This window comes from Chiloscyllium plagiosum, unplaced genomic scaffold, assembly GCF_037043375.1.
Source record: "Chiloscyllium plagiosum isolate Xiang-an unplaced genomic scaffold, Cpla_swu_hap1 HiC_scaffold_50, whole genome shotgun sequence".
Lineage (NCBI taxonomy): Eukaryota > Metazoa > Chordata > Chondrichthyes > Orectolobiformes > Hemiscylliidae > Chiloscyllium > Chiloscyllium plagiosum.
This window is the reverse complement of record NW_028270188.1, coordinates 44,929,965-44,945,513: the sequence shown is the minus strand read 5'-3', so window position 1 is coordinate 44,945,513 and position 15,549 is coordinate 44,929,965. Positions and strand designations below refer to the sequence as shown.

Sequence of the window (15,549 nt, the reverse complement as noted above, 5' to 3'; positions counted from 1 at the left end):
TCCAAACCAATCCCACTGCCCTACACCACAGCCCTTTATCAATCCCAAACCAATCCCACTGCCCCACCCCATAGTCCTTTACCAATCCCACTGCCCCACCCCACAGCCCTTTATCAATCCCAAACCAATCCCACTGTCCCACCCCATAGCCCTTTATCAGTCCCAAACCAATCCCACTGCCCCACACTCCCCACAGTCCTGTATGACTCCCCATGTCCCAATACCACGTGCTCTCCCCATACCATAGAATTGCACGGCACAGAAGAGGCCCTTCGGCCCATCACATCTGTCCTGCCGTAAAACACTAAATCTATATGAGTCCCACTTTCCAGCGGTTTGGCCCATGGCCTTGAGTGCTTATCCAAGTCATTTGTAAAGGCTGTGGGTTGACCTGCATCAACTACCCTCCCGTCACGGTGCATCTCTGGGTGAAAACAAAACTTTTCCTCAAACCCCCTCTCAACCTCATGCAATTCAACTTAAACGTATCCCGCGTTGTTCTTGAGGCTTCAACAAAGAGGAGCAGCTGCTTCCAGTCCACTCCGTCCACGCCCCTCGTAATCTCATACACCCCTGTCAGGTTCCCTCTCCAAAGAAGACAATTCGAGAGGAGCCAGCCACTCTTCGTAGCTAAGAACATACAGGAGGCGGAATTAGCAATATTTACATCGAATACCGAGTCATAGAGATGTGCAGCATGGAGACAGACCCTTCAGTCTAACCCGTCCATGCCGACCAGATATCCCAACCTAATCTAGTCCCACCTGCCAGCACCCGGCTAATATCCCTCCAAACCCTTCCTATTCATATACCCATCCAAATACTTCTTAAATGTGAATCTCTCCGCCCCCCCCCCCCCAGTATAATCACACCCTTCCTACTATGCGGCGAACGGAGTTGCACGCAGCCCTTCAGCCATGGTCAAACCAAACTCCTATATAGCGCCAAAGTAAGCTTTCAGTTCTTTCCAATCTAGGCCTTGACTGAGAAAGTGTCTCTCCTTGACAACCCTGCCCTCTCTCATTTAGGGATGGGAACAAGCATTCCCCAGGACCCATGTTCCTTCAAACGTCCCAGTGTGCAAGTGTTCGCTGAGTACTCCCTTGTGTCCCTATCTCTGTCACCCCCTCCATCCCCCTACTTCCCCTCCCTATCTCAGTCACCCCCTCCATCCCCCAATACCCCCTCCCTATCTCAGTCACCCCCTCCATCCCCCAATACCCCCTCCATATCTCAGTCACCCCCTCCATCCCCCAATACCCCGTCCCTATCTCAGTCACCCCCTCCATCCCCCTACACCCCCTCCCTATCTCTGTCACCCCCTCCATCCCCCAATACCCCCTCCCTATCTCAGTCACCCCCTCCATCCCCCTACACCACCTGCCTACCTCTGTCACCCCCTCTAGCCCCCTACACCCCCTCCCTATCTCAGTCACCCCCTCCATCCCCCAATACCCCCTCCCTATCTCTGTCACCCCCTCTAGCCCCATATACCCCCTCCCTATCTCTGTCACCCCCTCCAGGCCCTACACCCCCTCCCTATCTCAGTCACCCCCTAAATCCCCCTACACCCCCTCCCTATCTCTGTCACCCCCTCTAGCCCCCTACACCCCCTCCCTATCTCAGTCACCCCCTCCATCCCCCTACTTCCCCTCCCTATCTCTGTCACCCCCTCCAGCCCCTACACCCCCTGCCTATCTCTGTCACCCCCTCTAGCCCCATACACCCCCTCCCTATCTCTGTCACCCCCTCCAGGCCCTACACCCCCTCCCTATCTCAGTCACCCCCTAAATCCCCCTACACCCCCTCCCTATCTCAGTCACCCCCTCCATCCCCCTACTTCCCCTCCCTATCTCTGTCACCCCCCCCATCCCCCTACACCCCCTCCCTATCTCTGTCACCCCCTCCATCCCCCTACTTCCCCTCCCTATCTCTGTCACCCCCTCCATCCCCTACACCCCCTCCCTATCTCAGTCACCCCCTCCATCCCCCAATACCCCGTCCCTATCTCTGTCACCCCCTCCATCCCCCAATACCCCCTCCCTATCTCAGTCACCCCCTCCATCCCCCTACACCACCTGCCTACCTCTGTCACCCCCTCTAGCCCCCTACACCCCCTCCCTATCTCAGTCACCCCCTCCATCCCCCAATACCCCGTCCCTATCTCTGTCACCCCCTCCATCCCCCAATACCCCCTCCCTTTCTCTGTCACCCCCTCCAGCCCCCTACACCCCCTCCCTATCTCTGTCACTCCCTCCAGCCCCCTACACCCCTCCCTATCTCTGCAACCCCCTACAGCCCCTCCCTATCTCTGTCACCCCCTCCAGCCCCCTACACCCCCTCCCTATCTCTGTCACACCCTCCATATCTCTGTCACCCCCTCCAGCCCCCTACACCCCCTCCCTATCTCTGTCACCCCCTCCAGCCCCCTACATCCCCTCCCTATCTCTGTCACACCCTCCATATCTTTGTCACCCCCTCCAGCCCCCTACACCCCCTCCCTATCTCTGTCACCCCCTCCATATCTCTGTCACCCCCTCCATCCCCCTACACCCCCTCCCTATCTCTGTCACCCCCTCCAGCCCCCTACATCCCCTCCCTATCTCTGTCACACCCTCCATATCTTTGTCACCCCCTCCAGCCCCCTACATCCCCTCCCTATCTCTGTCACACCCTCCATATCTCTGTCACCCCCTCCAGCCCCCTACACCCCTTCCCTATCTCTGTCACCCCCTCCATATCTCTGTCACCCCCTCCATCCCCCTACACCCCCTCCCTATCTCTGTCACCCCCTCCAGCCCACTACAACCCCTCCCTATCTCTGTCACCCCCTCTCGCCCCTATACCCCCTCCCTGTCTCTGTCACCCCCTCCCGCCCCCTACACCCCCTCCCTATCTCTGTCACCCCCTCCAGCCCCCTACACCCCCTCCCTATCTCTGTCACCCCCTCCAGCCCCCTACACCCCCTCCCCATCTCTGTCACCCCCTCCAGCCCCCTTCACCCCCTCCCTATCTCTCTCACCCCCTGCAGCCCCCTACACCCCCTCCCTATCTCTGTCACCCCCTCCAGCCCCCTTCACCCCCTCCCTATCTCTCTCACCCCCTCCAGCCCCCTACACCCCCTCCCCATCTCTGTCACCCCCTCCAGCCCCCTTCACCCCCTCCCTATCTCTCTCACCCCCTGCAGCCCCCTACATCCCCTCCCTATCTCTGTTACCCCCTCCAGCCCTACATCCCCTCCCTATCTCTGTCACCCCCTCCAGCCCCCTACACCCTCTCCCCATCTCTGTCACCCCCTCCAGCCCCCTACACCCCCCTCCCTATCTCTCTCACCCCCTCCAGCCCCCTACACCCTCTCCCCATCTCTGTCACCCCCTCCAGCCCCCTACACCCCCTCCCTATCTCTGTCACCCCCTCCCTATCTCTCTCACCCCCTCCAGCCCCCTACACCCCCTCCCTATCTCTGTCACTCCCTCCAGCCCTACATCCCCTCCTTATCTCTGTCACCCCCTCCAGCCCCCTACACCCCCCCCCCCCCACCTATCTCTGTCTTGGTATTTAAATGCTACCTGCCCTATCCGTCTGTCTCCTCCCGGAACCTAAGTCCTTTCTCCTCGCTGTCAACCACCCGACAATCTGTGTTATCTGCAAACCTATTGATCATCCCCCTCATTCTCATCCTATATCATGAGCGATAAGGGGTTCGGCATTGACCCCCCCCCCCTCCCCATAGAAAGCAGCGGAGCACCAGGCTCCAGGCACACAAACAGCCTTCTACCACCACCCTCTGTCTCCCGTCACGATGCCAATTTTGGAGTCATCTTGCCAAATTCCCCTGTGCTCTCACCTTCTCCCGTGTGGGAATGTGTCAATGGCCTTGCTGAACTCTAAGAAGACTACATCAACTGCAGTACCCTTATCTACACTCCCGGTCACCCCCTTCAGCGGTGCTAGTGGAAGCGAAGTCATTAGGGACATTTAAGCGACTGCTGGACATGTACATGGATAGCAGTGAGTTGAGGGGTGTGTAGGTTAAGTTACTATATTTTACATTAGGATTAAGTCTCAGCACAACATTGTGGGCCGAAGGGCCTGTTCTGTGCTGTACTTTTCTATGTTCTATGTTCAAGCAGATTTATCAGACATGACCTTCTTCTGACAAAACAATGCTAACTATCCCTGGACAAACCCTGCCTTCTCCCTCAGAATATATTCCATTTGTTTCCCGACCACTGATGTGAGTTCTCTAATGCTATCACACCTCCCTTTCTTGAAACGTGGAGCTACGTTCGCTCTCTCTCCCAGTTACTCTGATCGCTGGCCAGTGAGGAATTAAACACTTTGGCTCAGGACCCTGTAAAAATCCCCAAACTAATCCTATTGCCCTGCTGTCTGATCACAACCCTGTATCCATCCTCAAACCAATTGCACTGTCCCATTCTCTCCCTGAAGATCTGTATCAATCCCAGACGGACGGAGGTTACAGAGAGACGGGAGAGGGATGGAGGGATAGGGGAGGGGTGTTAACTCTGGAGGAGGCTACAGAGATAGTGATGGGTGGAGAGCTGGAGTGTGATTACAGGGATTGGGAGAGCGTATGGGGGTGGAGGAGGCGACAGAGATAGGCCTCCTCCACTGCCAAACCATTACCACCCGGCACCTGGAGGAGGAACGCCTCATCTTCTGCCTTGTGACCCTGCAACCACACGGGATCAATATGGATTTCAACAGCTTCCTCATTCCGCCCCCCCCCACCACCCCCCACATTATCCCAGTCCCAAGCCTCCAACTCAGCATCACCTTCCGGACCTGTCCGTCACTCCCTCCTCTAACCTATCACCTTCTCCCTTACCTTTATCACCTATCACTTTCCCAGTTACTTCCCCCCCAGCTCCACCTCCCTCCCATTTATCTCTCAGCCCACAAGCCTCTTCCTGATGAAGGGCTTATGCCCCTCGGATGCTGCCTGACCTGCTGTGCTTTTCCAACACCACACTCTTCAATCTGATCTCCAGCATCTGCAGCGCCTCACTTTCGCCTACAGAGATAGGGAGGAGAGTAGGAGCTGTAGGAGGTTACAAAGATAGGGAGAGGTGCATGGGCTGCAGGAAGTTCCGGGGTAGGGAAAGGTATACAGTAGATGCTGGAGATGGTTACAGAAATAAGGAGTGGTTCTGAGGTTTGATTTGATGTGATTTATTATTGTCACATGTTAATGAGATCCAGAGAAAAGCATTGTATTCCATGCCAACCAGGCAAATCATATAGAATCCTTACAGTGTGGAAGACGGCTGTTTGGCCCATCGAGTCCACACTGACCCTCCGAACAACATCTCTCCCGGGCCCACTCTCTCCCTGCAAACCTGCATTTCCCATGGCCGATCCACCCCAACCTGCACATCCCTGGGCACTATGGGACAATTTAGCATGGCCAATCCACCCTAACCTGCACATCCCTGGACTCTAGGGACAATTTAGCATGGCCAATCCACCCTAACCTGCACATTCCTGGACTCTATGACAATTTAGCATGGCCAATCCACCCTAACCTGCGCATCCCTGGGCACTATGGGACAATTTAGCATGGCCAATCCACCCTAACCTGCACATCCCTGGACACTACGGGACAATTTAGCATGGCCAATCCACCCTAACCTGCACATCCCTGGGCACTATGGGACAATTTAGCATGGCCAATCCACCCTAACCTGCACATCCCTGGGCACTATGGGACAATTTAGCATGGCCAAACCACCCTAACCTGCACATCCCTGGGCACTATGGGACAATTTAGCATGGCCAATCCACCCTAACCTGCACATCCCTGGGCACTATGGGACAATTTAGCATGGCCAATCCACCCTAACCTGCACATCCCTGGGCACTATGGGACAATTTATCATGGTAAAAACAATTACTGCAGATGCTGGAAACCAGATTCTGGATTAGTGGTGCTGGAAGAGCACAGCAGCTCAAGCAGCATCTGAGGAGCAGTAAAGTCAACGTTTCGGGCAAAATCCCTTCATCAGGAATAAAGGCAGTGAGCTTGAATGGTGGAGAGATAAGCGAGAGGTACATAGAGTACAATAGGTGAGTGGGTGAGGGGATGAAGGTGATAGGTTGGGGGGGAGGGTGGAGTGGATAGGTGGAAAAGGAGCTAGGCAGGTCGGACAAGTCATGGGGACATTGCTGAGCTGGAAGTTTGGAACTAGGGTGAGGTGGGGGAAGGGGAAATGAGGAAACTGTTGAAGTCCATATTGATGCCCTGGGGTTGAAGTGTTCCGAGGCGGAAGATAAGGAAGATAAGATAAAAAATAGGGAGGGGGTGTAGGGGGATGGAGGGAGCGGCGTTGAAGGAGGCCCAGGACATCCATGTCCTCGGCAGAGTGAGAGGGGGAGTTGAAATGTTGGGCCACGGGACGGAGTGGTTGATTGGTGCGGGTGTCCCGGAGATGTTCCCTAAAGCGCTCTGCTAGGAGGCGTCCAGTCTCCCCAATGTAGAGGAGACCGCATCGGGAGCAACGGATACAATAAATGATATTAGTGGATGTGCAGGTAAAACTTTGATGGATGTGGAAGGCTCCTTTAGGGCCTTGGATGGAGGTGAGGGAGGAGGTGTGGGCACAGGTTTTACAGTTCCTGCGGTGGCAGGGGAAAGTGCCAGGATGGGAGGGTGGGTTGTAGGGGGGCGTGAACCTGACCAGGTAGTCACGGAGGGAACGGTCTTTGTGGAAGGCGGAAAGGGGTGGGGAGGGAAATATATCCCTGGTGGTGGGGTCTGTTTGGAGGTGGCGGAAATGTCGGCGGATGATTTGGTTTATGTGAAGGTTGGTAGGGTGGAAGGTGAGCACCAGGGGCGTTCTGTCCTTGATATGGTTGGAGGGGTGGGGTCTGAGGGCGGAGGTGCGAGATGTGGACGATTTTCACCTATCCACTCCACCCTCCTCCCTGACCTATCACCTTCACCTCTCCCCCACTCACCTATTGTACTCTATGCTACTTTCTCCCCACCCCCACCCTCCTCTCACAAATCTCTCCACCCTTCAGGCTCTCTGCCTTTCTTCCTGATGAAGGGCTTTTGCCCGAAACGTCGATTTTACTGCTCCTCGGATGCTGCCTGAACTCTTCCAGCACCATTAATCCAGAACCCACAATTTAGCATGGACAATCCACCCTAACCTGTACATCCTTAGTCACTCCTTGGAGTTTACAGAGATAATGAGGTGTGTTGGGGCTGGAGGAGGTCACAAATATAGAGAGGAGTGTAGGGACTGGAAGGGCAACAGAGATAGGGAGGGGGTGTAGGGGCTGAAGGGGTAATAGAGATAGGGAGGGGGTGTAGGGGCTGGAGGAGGTGACAGAGACAGGAAGGTGGGGTGTAGGGGCTGGAGGAGGTGACAGAGATAGGGAGGTTGTGTAGGGGCTGAAGGGGGTGACAGAGATAGGGAGGGGATGTAGGGCTGAAGGGGGTGACAGAGATAGGGAGGGGGTGTAGGGGGCTGGAGGAGGTGACAGAGATAGGTAGGTGGTGTAGGGGGCTGGAGGAGGTGACAGAGATAGGGAGGGGTTGTAGAGGGCTGGGGGATTGACAGATAGGGAGGGGGTGTAGGGACTGGAGGAGGTGACAGAGATGGGGAGGGGGTGTAGAGGGCTGGGGGAGTGACAGAGGTGGGTAGGGGGTGTAGGGGCTGGGTGAGTGACAGAGATAGGGAGGGGGTGTAGTGGATGGAGGGGGTGACAGAGATAGGGAGGGGAGTAGGGGGCTGGAGGTGGTGACAGAGATAGGGAGGGGTTAGGGGGCTGGAAGGGGTGACAGAGATAGGGAGGGGGTGTAGGGGGCTGGAGGGGGTGACAGAGATAGGGAGGGGGTGTAGGGGGCTGGAGGAGGTGACAGAGATAGGGAGGGGGTGCAGGGGGCTGGAGAAGGCGACAGAGATAGGGAGGGGGTGTAGGGGGCTGGAGGGGGTGACAGAGATAGGGAGGGGTTAGGGGGCTGGAGGGGATAACAGAGATAGGGAGGGGCTGGAGGGGGTGACAGAGATAGGGAGGGGAGTAGGGGGCTGGAGAGGGTGACAGAGATAGGGAGGGGTTAGGGGGCTGGAAGGGGTGACAGAGATAGGGAGGGGGTGTAGGGGGCTGGAGGGGGTGACAGAGATAGGGAGGGGGTGTAGGGGGCTGGAGGAGGTGACAGAGATAGGGAGGGGGTGCAGGGGGCTGGAGAAGGCGACAGAGATAGGGAGGGGGTGTAGGGGGCTGGAGGGGGTGACAGAGATAGGGAGGGGTTAGGGGGCTGGAGGGGATAACAGAGATAGGGAGGGGCTGGAGGAGGTGACAGAGATAGGGAGGGGGGAGTGTAGGGGGCTGGAGGGGGGTGACAGAGATAGGGAGGGAGAGAGTGTAGAGGGCTGGAGGGGGTGACAGAGATAGGGAGGGGGTGTAGGGGGCTGGAGGGGGTGACAGAGATAGGGAGGGGTTAGGGGGCTGGAGGGGATAACAGAGATAGGGAGGGGCTGGAGGAGGTGACAGAGATAGGGAGGGGGGAGTGTAGGGGGCTGGAGGGGGGTGACAGAGATAGGGAGGGAGAGAGTGTAGAGGGCTGGAGGGGGTGACAGAGATAGGGAGGGGGTGTAGGGGGCTGGAGGGGGTGACAGAGATAGGGAGGGGGTGTAGGGACTGGAGGGGGTGACAGAGATAGGGAGGGGGTGTAGGGGGCTGGAGGGGGTGGCAGAGATAGGGAGGGGGTGTAGGGGGTGACAGAGATAGGGAGGGGGTGTAGGGGGCTGGAGGGGGTGACAGAGATAGGGAGGGGTTAGGGGGTTGGGGCGGTGACAGAGATAGGGAGGGGGTGTAGGGGGTGACAGAGATAGGGAGGGGGTGTAGGGACTGGAGGGGGTGACAGAGATAGGGAGGGGGTGTAGGGGGCTGGAGGGGGTGACAGAGATAGGGAGGGGGTGTAGGGGGCTGGAGGAGGTGACAGAGATAGGGAGGGGGTGCAGGGGGCTGGAGAAGGCGACAGAGATAGGGAGGGGGTGTAGGGGGCTGGAGGGGGTGACAGAGATAGGGAGGGGTTAGGGGGCTGGAGCGGATAACAGAGATAGGGAGGGGCTGGAGGAGGTGACAGAGATAGGGAGGGGGGAGTGTAGGGGGCTGGAGGGGGGTGACAGAGATAGGGAGGGAGAGAGTGTAGAGGGCTGGAGGGGGTGACAGAGATAGGGAGGGGGTGTAGGGGGCTGGAGGGGGTGACAGAGATAGGGAGGGGGTGTAGGGACTGGAGGGGGTGACAGAGATAGGGAGGGGGTGTAGGGGGCTGGAGGGGGTGGCAGAGATAGGGAGGGGGTGTAGGGGGTGACAGAGATAGGGAGGGGGTGTAGGGGGCTGGAGGGGGTGACAGAGATAGGGAGGGGTTAGGGGGTTGGGGCGGTGACAGAGATAGGGAGGGGGTGTAGGGGGTGACAGAGATAGGGAGGGGGTGTAGGGGGCTGGAGGGGGTGGCAGAGATAGGGAGGGGGCTGGAGGAGGTGACAGAGATAGGGAGGGGGTGTAGGGACTGGAGGGGGTGACAGAGATAGGGAGGGGGTGTAGGGGGCTGGAGGGGGTGGCAGAGATAGGGAGGGGGCTGGAGGAGGTGACAGAGATAGGGAGGGGGTGTAGGGGCTGGAGGAGGTGACAGAGATAGGGAGGGGGTGTAGGGGCTGGAGGGGGTGACAGAGATAGGGAGAGGGTGTAGGGACTGGAGGGGGTGACAGAGATAGGGAGGGGGTGTAGGGACTGGAGGGGGTGACAGAGATAGGGAGGGGTTAGGGGGTTGGGGCGGTGACAGAGATAGGGAGGGGGTGTAGGGGCTGGAGGGGATGACAGAGATAGGGAGGGGTTAGGGGGTTGGGGCGGTGACAGAGATAGGGAGGGGGTGTAGGGGCTGGAGGGGGTGACAGAGATAGGGAGGGGGTGTAGGGACTGGAGGAGGTGACAGAGATAGGGAGGGGGTGTAGGGACTGGAGGGGGTGACAGAGATAGGGAGAGGGTAGGGGGTTGGGGCGGTGACAGAGATAGGGAGAGGGTAGGGGGTTGGGGCGGTGACAGAGATAGGGAGAGGGTAGGGGGTTGGGGCGGTGACAGAGATAGGGAGAGGGTAGGGGGTTGGGGCGGTGACAGAGATAGGGAGGGGGTGTAAATGCTTTAGGGTATAAATATTAAACAAATTGAACCGTTGGTGGTGAACATCCATCAGACCATCAGGTGTAGCCTGCTGGGTGGGTGAACATCCATCAGACCATCAGGTGTAGCCTGCTGGGTGGGTGAACATCCATCAGACCATCAGGTGTAGCCTGCTGGGTGGGTGAACATCCATCAGACCATCAGGTGTAGCCTGCTGGGTGGGTGAACATCCATCAGACCATCAGGTGTAGCCTGCTGGGTGGGTGAACATCCATCAGACCATCAGGTGTAGCCTGCTGGGTGGGTGAACATCCATCAGACCATCAGGTGTAGCCTGCTGGGTGGGTGAACATCCATCAGACCATCAGGTGTAGCCTGCTGGGTGGGTGAACATCCATCAGACCATCAGGTGTAGCCTGCTGGGAGGGACTCTCTGAGAGATACCTGTCCAGAGAAGGAGTTTGCACCAAATAAAACATGGACACTGACCTGGAGAGCAAATCTACTGAGGGAGAGACAAAGCGCAGATCCGACCGCTGGCTAGTTTAGGAATTTGATAAATCGGGAGTTTTTATCAGACGTGAAGGTAATAGATTGGTTTAGCTAAAGGAGTTGGAAAAAGTTGCTCATTAATTATTCTCCGTTAGACCGTAAAAAATAAAGTTGTTAACTTTTTTACTTTAAATAGTGACTTTTGGGATAATTCTTGGCCTCTCGAATTTTCACAGATTCCCACATGGGGTGAATCCTTTCTGTGTTGCTGGTTTAAGTTAGCGGGGCGGGGCGGGGTGGGGTGGGGGGGGGTTTAACCCCATGTCTAAACAGTCAGGCAACTGAATTCAAAATGGGGAGCAAGTCAGAAGGCTGTCGTCTGTGACTTTACCCTCATCCCATTGTAAGCCTTTAGTGATATGGTATCAGAGGTGTGGGTTGTCTATTTGCAATGCGAGGCCAGTGATGCCAAGGTGTACCAGTGACACAGCTGCCTGTCGTACAGTCTTCGAGGCTGACAAACACAGGAAAAGGCCCTTTGGCCCATTATAACTGCACCAAAGACCACTACCTAACCTCAGCACTTGGCCCAACCCCTTTGTCTGCCCTGGCGTTGTACGCATACGTTTAAATACTCCTTCAATATTAAGAGGGTTTCTGCTTCTTCCATCCTTACAGGTAGTGAGTTTCAGATTTCCACCAACTCAAAGAGAAAGAAAATGTTTTATCACGTCTCTTCCAAATCTTCTTCCCCTTATCTGAAATCTCTGCCCGCCATCATTACCCTTCACCAAGGGTAAAGATTTCTTCCTGTCCATCCTATCTATGTCCCTCAGACCTTTGTGCATCTTAATCATGCCTCTGCCCCAGTGAAAATAGGCCATTCATGGGCTCACAGAGTCATAGAGACGTACAGCACAGACCCTTCGGTCCAACCCGTCCATGCCGACCAGATATCCTAAATTAATCTAGTCCCATTTAGAGTCATAGAGATGTACAGCACAGAAACAGACCCTTCGGTCCAACCCGTCCATGCCGACCAGATATCCTAAATTAATCTAGTCCCATTTGCCAGCACCTGGCCCATATCCCCCCAAACCCTTCCTATTCATGTCCCCATCCAGATGCCTTTTAAATGTTGTCATTGTACCAGCCTCCACCACTTCCTCTGGCAGCTCATTCCATACACGTACCACCCTCTGCGTGAAAACGTTGCCCCTTAGGTCCCTTTCTCCCTAAACCTATGCCCCTCTATTTCTGGACTCCCCCATCCAGAGAAAAGACCTTGTCTATTTACCCTATCCATGCCCATGATTTTATAAACCTCTATAACATCACCCCTCACCTCCGACGCTCCAGGGAAAGCAGCCCCAGCCTGTTCGGTCACTCCCTGTTGCTCAAGCCCTCCAACCCTGGCAACATCCTTGTAAATCTTTTTTGCACCCTTTCATGTTTCACAATATTAATCTAAAATCTCTTGTTAACTAAAGCTCAGCAACATCCTGGTCAGTCAAAAAGTTAAGATTCCTAAAAAAAAAGTAAATTCCACCCAGCATATTCAATGTTCCCAGTACTTGACTGGAAGACACATCTGCTCATCCAGTATCGAATAATTAGTCTCCCCTAGCCCTGTTTTGTAGCCAAACTAAACCTATTGCCTTCATTTACAGTCCTGTCTTAATTACAAACCAACCCCACTGCTTTGCTGTGTTTCTATTCTCATAGAAAACAGGAAACAGACCCTTCGGTCGAACCCATCCATGCCAACCCGACATCCCAACCCAATCTAGTCCCACCTACCAGCACCCGGCCCATATTCCCCCCAAACCCTTCCTATTCATATACCCATCCAAATGCCTCTTCAATGTCGCAATTGTACCAGCCTCCATCACATCCTCTGGCAGCTCATTCCATACACATACCACCCTCTGTGTGAATTAGCTCTCTTTTATATCTTTCCCCTCTAGCTCTGGACTCCTCCACCTCAGGGAAAAAGACTTTGCCTATTTATCCTATCCATGCCCCTCATGATTTTATAAATCTCGATAAGGTCACCCCCTCCGATGCTGTAGGGAAAACAGCCCCAGCCTGTTCAGCCTGTGTGTTTCTGTGACAAAAAATATTCAATTTAAATCCGACCGCTCTGTCCATGTTTTCCTCCTTCGCTTCTACATTGGAAAGATCCCTTCATTTATTTCAAATAACAACACACTGATATCCTTTGCCGATTCTCCTCAATCTGTGTCCACCTCTGGTGACCGGCAGTGAGACCGGTTTCTACCTGACTGACTCGATCGAAACCTCCACCCCTGCCAACCTTGCATGCGCTCTGATCCGATATCTCCCTTCACTTCCTCCACTCTCAGGAAACAATACCAGCTTCTGCCCTTACACCACACAAACTGAAGCCTCCCCTCATCCCTGCTCCCGTTTTAGAATATCCCCTTTCCGCAACCTCCCCGAGATTGTTCGGAGTTGACTCTAATGGCGTGACAATGACGGTTTTTAGTTCTTTGATCACGGGGGGGGGTAGAGGGTCAATCTTACCTGCGACTGGACCTTTGCCCTGTCGAGTGTGGAGATGTCGGAGCCGACAGTCCTGATATAATGCAGTAATGTCGCAGTGACGGTCAGAGAGGATGTGGTTTGGACGCTGGATGTTTCATATTGAAAACGAGAACAGCAAGTGAAAGTTGCCCTCAAAGGCAGTGGATGACAGGAGATGCAGATGGGCTGTGACCATGCACGATCCAAACTGTGTGATTTGACAGTTACAACATCAGGAATCCGAGTTTTACATCTGCTCAGATCTTTGTTCTAACAGGAACAGGAGTGGACCATTCTACTCCTGTGTGAGGCCTAGCTCCATATACCGGCCTTTGGCCCATATCACCTGGCTTGACAAAGTTTTACCTCTCTCAGATTTAAAATGAGCACCTCTCTGCTGCTCCGTGGGTCCAGCATCAACTGCAATTTGTAGAAGAGAGTTCCAAACCTCGACTGCTCTTCTGAGTGCCGAAGTGTTTCCTCATGTCTCTCCTTAGCCTGAGGGTTTTAGACTGTGTCTCTCCTCTCAATGCGACCCGGCCTTACCCATTTCATTTTCGAGAGGCCAAAAGGCTCAGTCAGTCTCTAGCCGACTCACCGACGGATAGTACAGAGGGTTTGGATAGTCTCCCCCTCAGCACTGAAGCCTGGAGTGGAGATAGCACTCTGTGCCTGTCTGCGGGATACAGTCCCGCACTAAGGGAGAGCAAGAAACGCGACACAGCTATCTCATATAAGCCCTGACAGTGTGGGTCCACACCACCCTTTTGAAGACTATCCCGCCCAGACCCATTTCCCTAACTAATGCACCTAGCCTGCACATCCCAGCCAATTCACCAAACCTGCGTATCTTAGGACCGTGGGTGGAGTCTCCGCACAGACAGTCACCCGAGGCTGGAATCGAACCCAGGCGCTGTCAGGCAGCGGTGCTAACCACTGAGCCACCATAACCACCCAGATTTTGTTGTCGGTCCCTAACTGGGAAGATGACGCTGAGCTGCCTTCTTGAACCGCAGCAATCCGTGCGGCGCAGGGACAACCCTTCTGACTTCGGGAAGGGTTTGAGCCCGGCAACAACCGAAGGGACAGCCCATATTATTCCCAAGTCAGGATGGTGCGGGGCTCACTGGGGAGCTGACAAGGGGGTGGGGTTCCCATATAGAGTCATAGAGATGTACAGCACGGAAACAGGCCCTTCAGCCCAACTCATCTATACTGACCAGATATCCCAACCCAATCTAGTCCCACCTGCCAGCACTTGGCCCATATCCCTCCAAACCCTTCCTATTCATGTCCCCATCCAGATGCCTTTTAAATGTTGCAATTGTACCAGCCTCCACCACTTCCTCTGGCAGCTCATTCCATACACGTACCACCCTCTGCGTGAAAAAGTTGCCCCTTAAGCCCCTTTTATATCTTTCCCCTCTCACCCTAAACCTATGCTCTCTAGTTCTGGACTCCCTGACCCCAGGGAAAAGACTTTGTCTATTTATCCTATCCATGCCCCTCATAATTTTATAAATCTCTTCAAGGTCACCCCTCAGCCTCCGACGCTCCAGGGAAAACAGCCCCAGCCTGTTCAGCCTCTCCCTGTAGCTCAAATCCTCCAACCCTGGCAACATCCTTGTAAATCTTTTCTAAACCCTTCAAGTTTCACAACATCTTCCCGATAGGAAGGAGACCAGAATTGCACGCAATATTCCAACAGTGGCCTAACCAATGTCCTGTACAGCCGCAACATGACCTCCCAACTCCTGTATTCAATGCTCTGACCAATAAAGGGAAGCATACCAAACACCTATTTGCTGCTCCTGTCCTTCCGGGGTAAAGGTCACAGAGCTGGGCTGAGGAGTGACAGATGGAGTTCAACCCTGTCAAGTGTGAGGTTGTCAATTTTGGAAGGACAAATAAGAATGTGGAATACAGGGTTAATGGTAGGGTTCGGAGTAAGGTGGAGGAGCAGAGGGATCTTGGGGTCTATGTTCATAGATCTTTGAAAGTTGCCACTCAGGTGGATAGAGTTTGTAAGAAGGCCTATGGTGTATTAGCGTTCATTAGCAGAGGGATTGAATTCAAGAGTCGTGAAGTGATGTTGCAGCTGTACAGGACCTTGGTAAGACCACATTTGGAGTACTGTGTGCAGTTCTGGTCGACTCACTTTAGGAAAGATGTGGAAGCTTTGGAGAGGGTGCAGAGGAGATTTACCAGGATGTTGCCTGGAATGGAGAATAGGTCGTACGAGGGTAGGTTGAGAGTGCTAGGCCATTTCTCGTTGGAACGGTGAAGGATGAGGGGTGACTTGAAAGAGATTTATAAGATGATCAGAGAATGGATAGAGTAGATACTCAGAAACTT

The 15,549-nt window shown here is 54.6% G+C and overlaps 1 protein-coding gene across 2 annotated transcripts in view; it reads right to left on the bottom strand.

Moving 5' to 3' along the window:
• Positions 1–13,291, bottom strand: part of LOC122542273 (uncharacterized) — a 28,601-nt gene extending 15,310 nt beyond the window's left edge. The window contains exon 1 of one of the 2 annotated variants that reach the window (XM_087985013.1): positions 13,195–13,291. The gene's annotated coding sequence lies outside the window, so the exon portion shown is untranslated. Of the gene's footprint in view, positions 1–464; positions 581–13,194 lie in introns of those variants that run through there. The other variant, XM_087985014.1, reaches the window with a different exon arrangement.
• Positions 13,292–15,549: the final 2,258 nt, after the last annotated feature.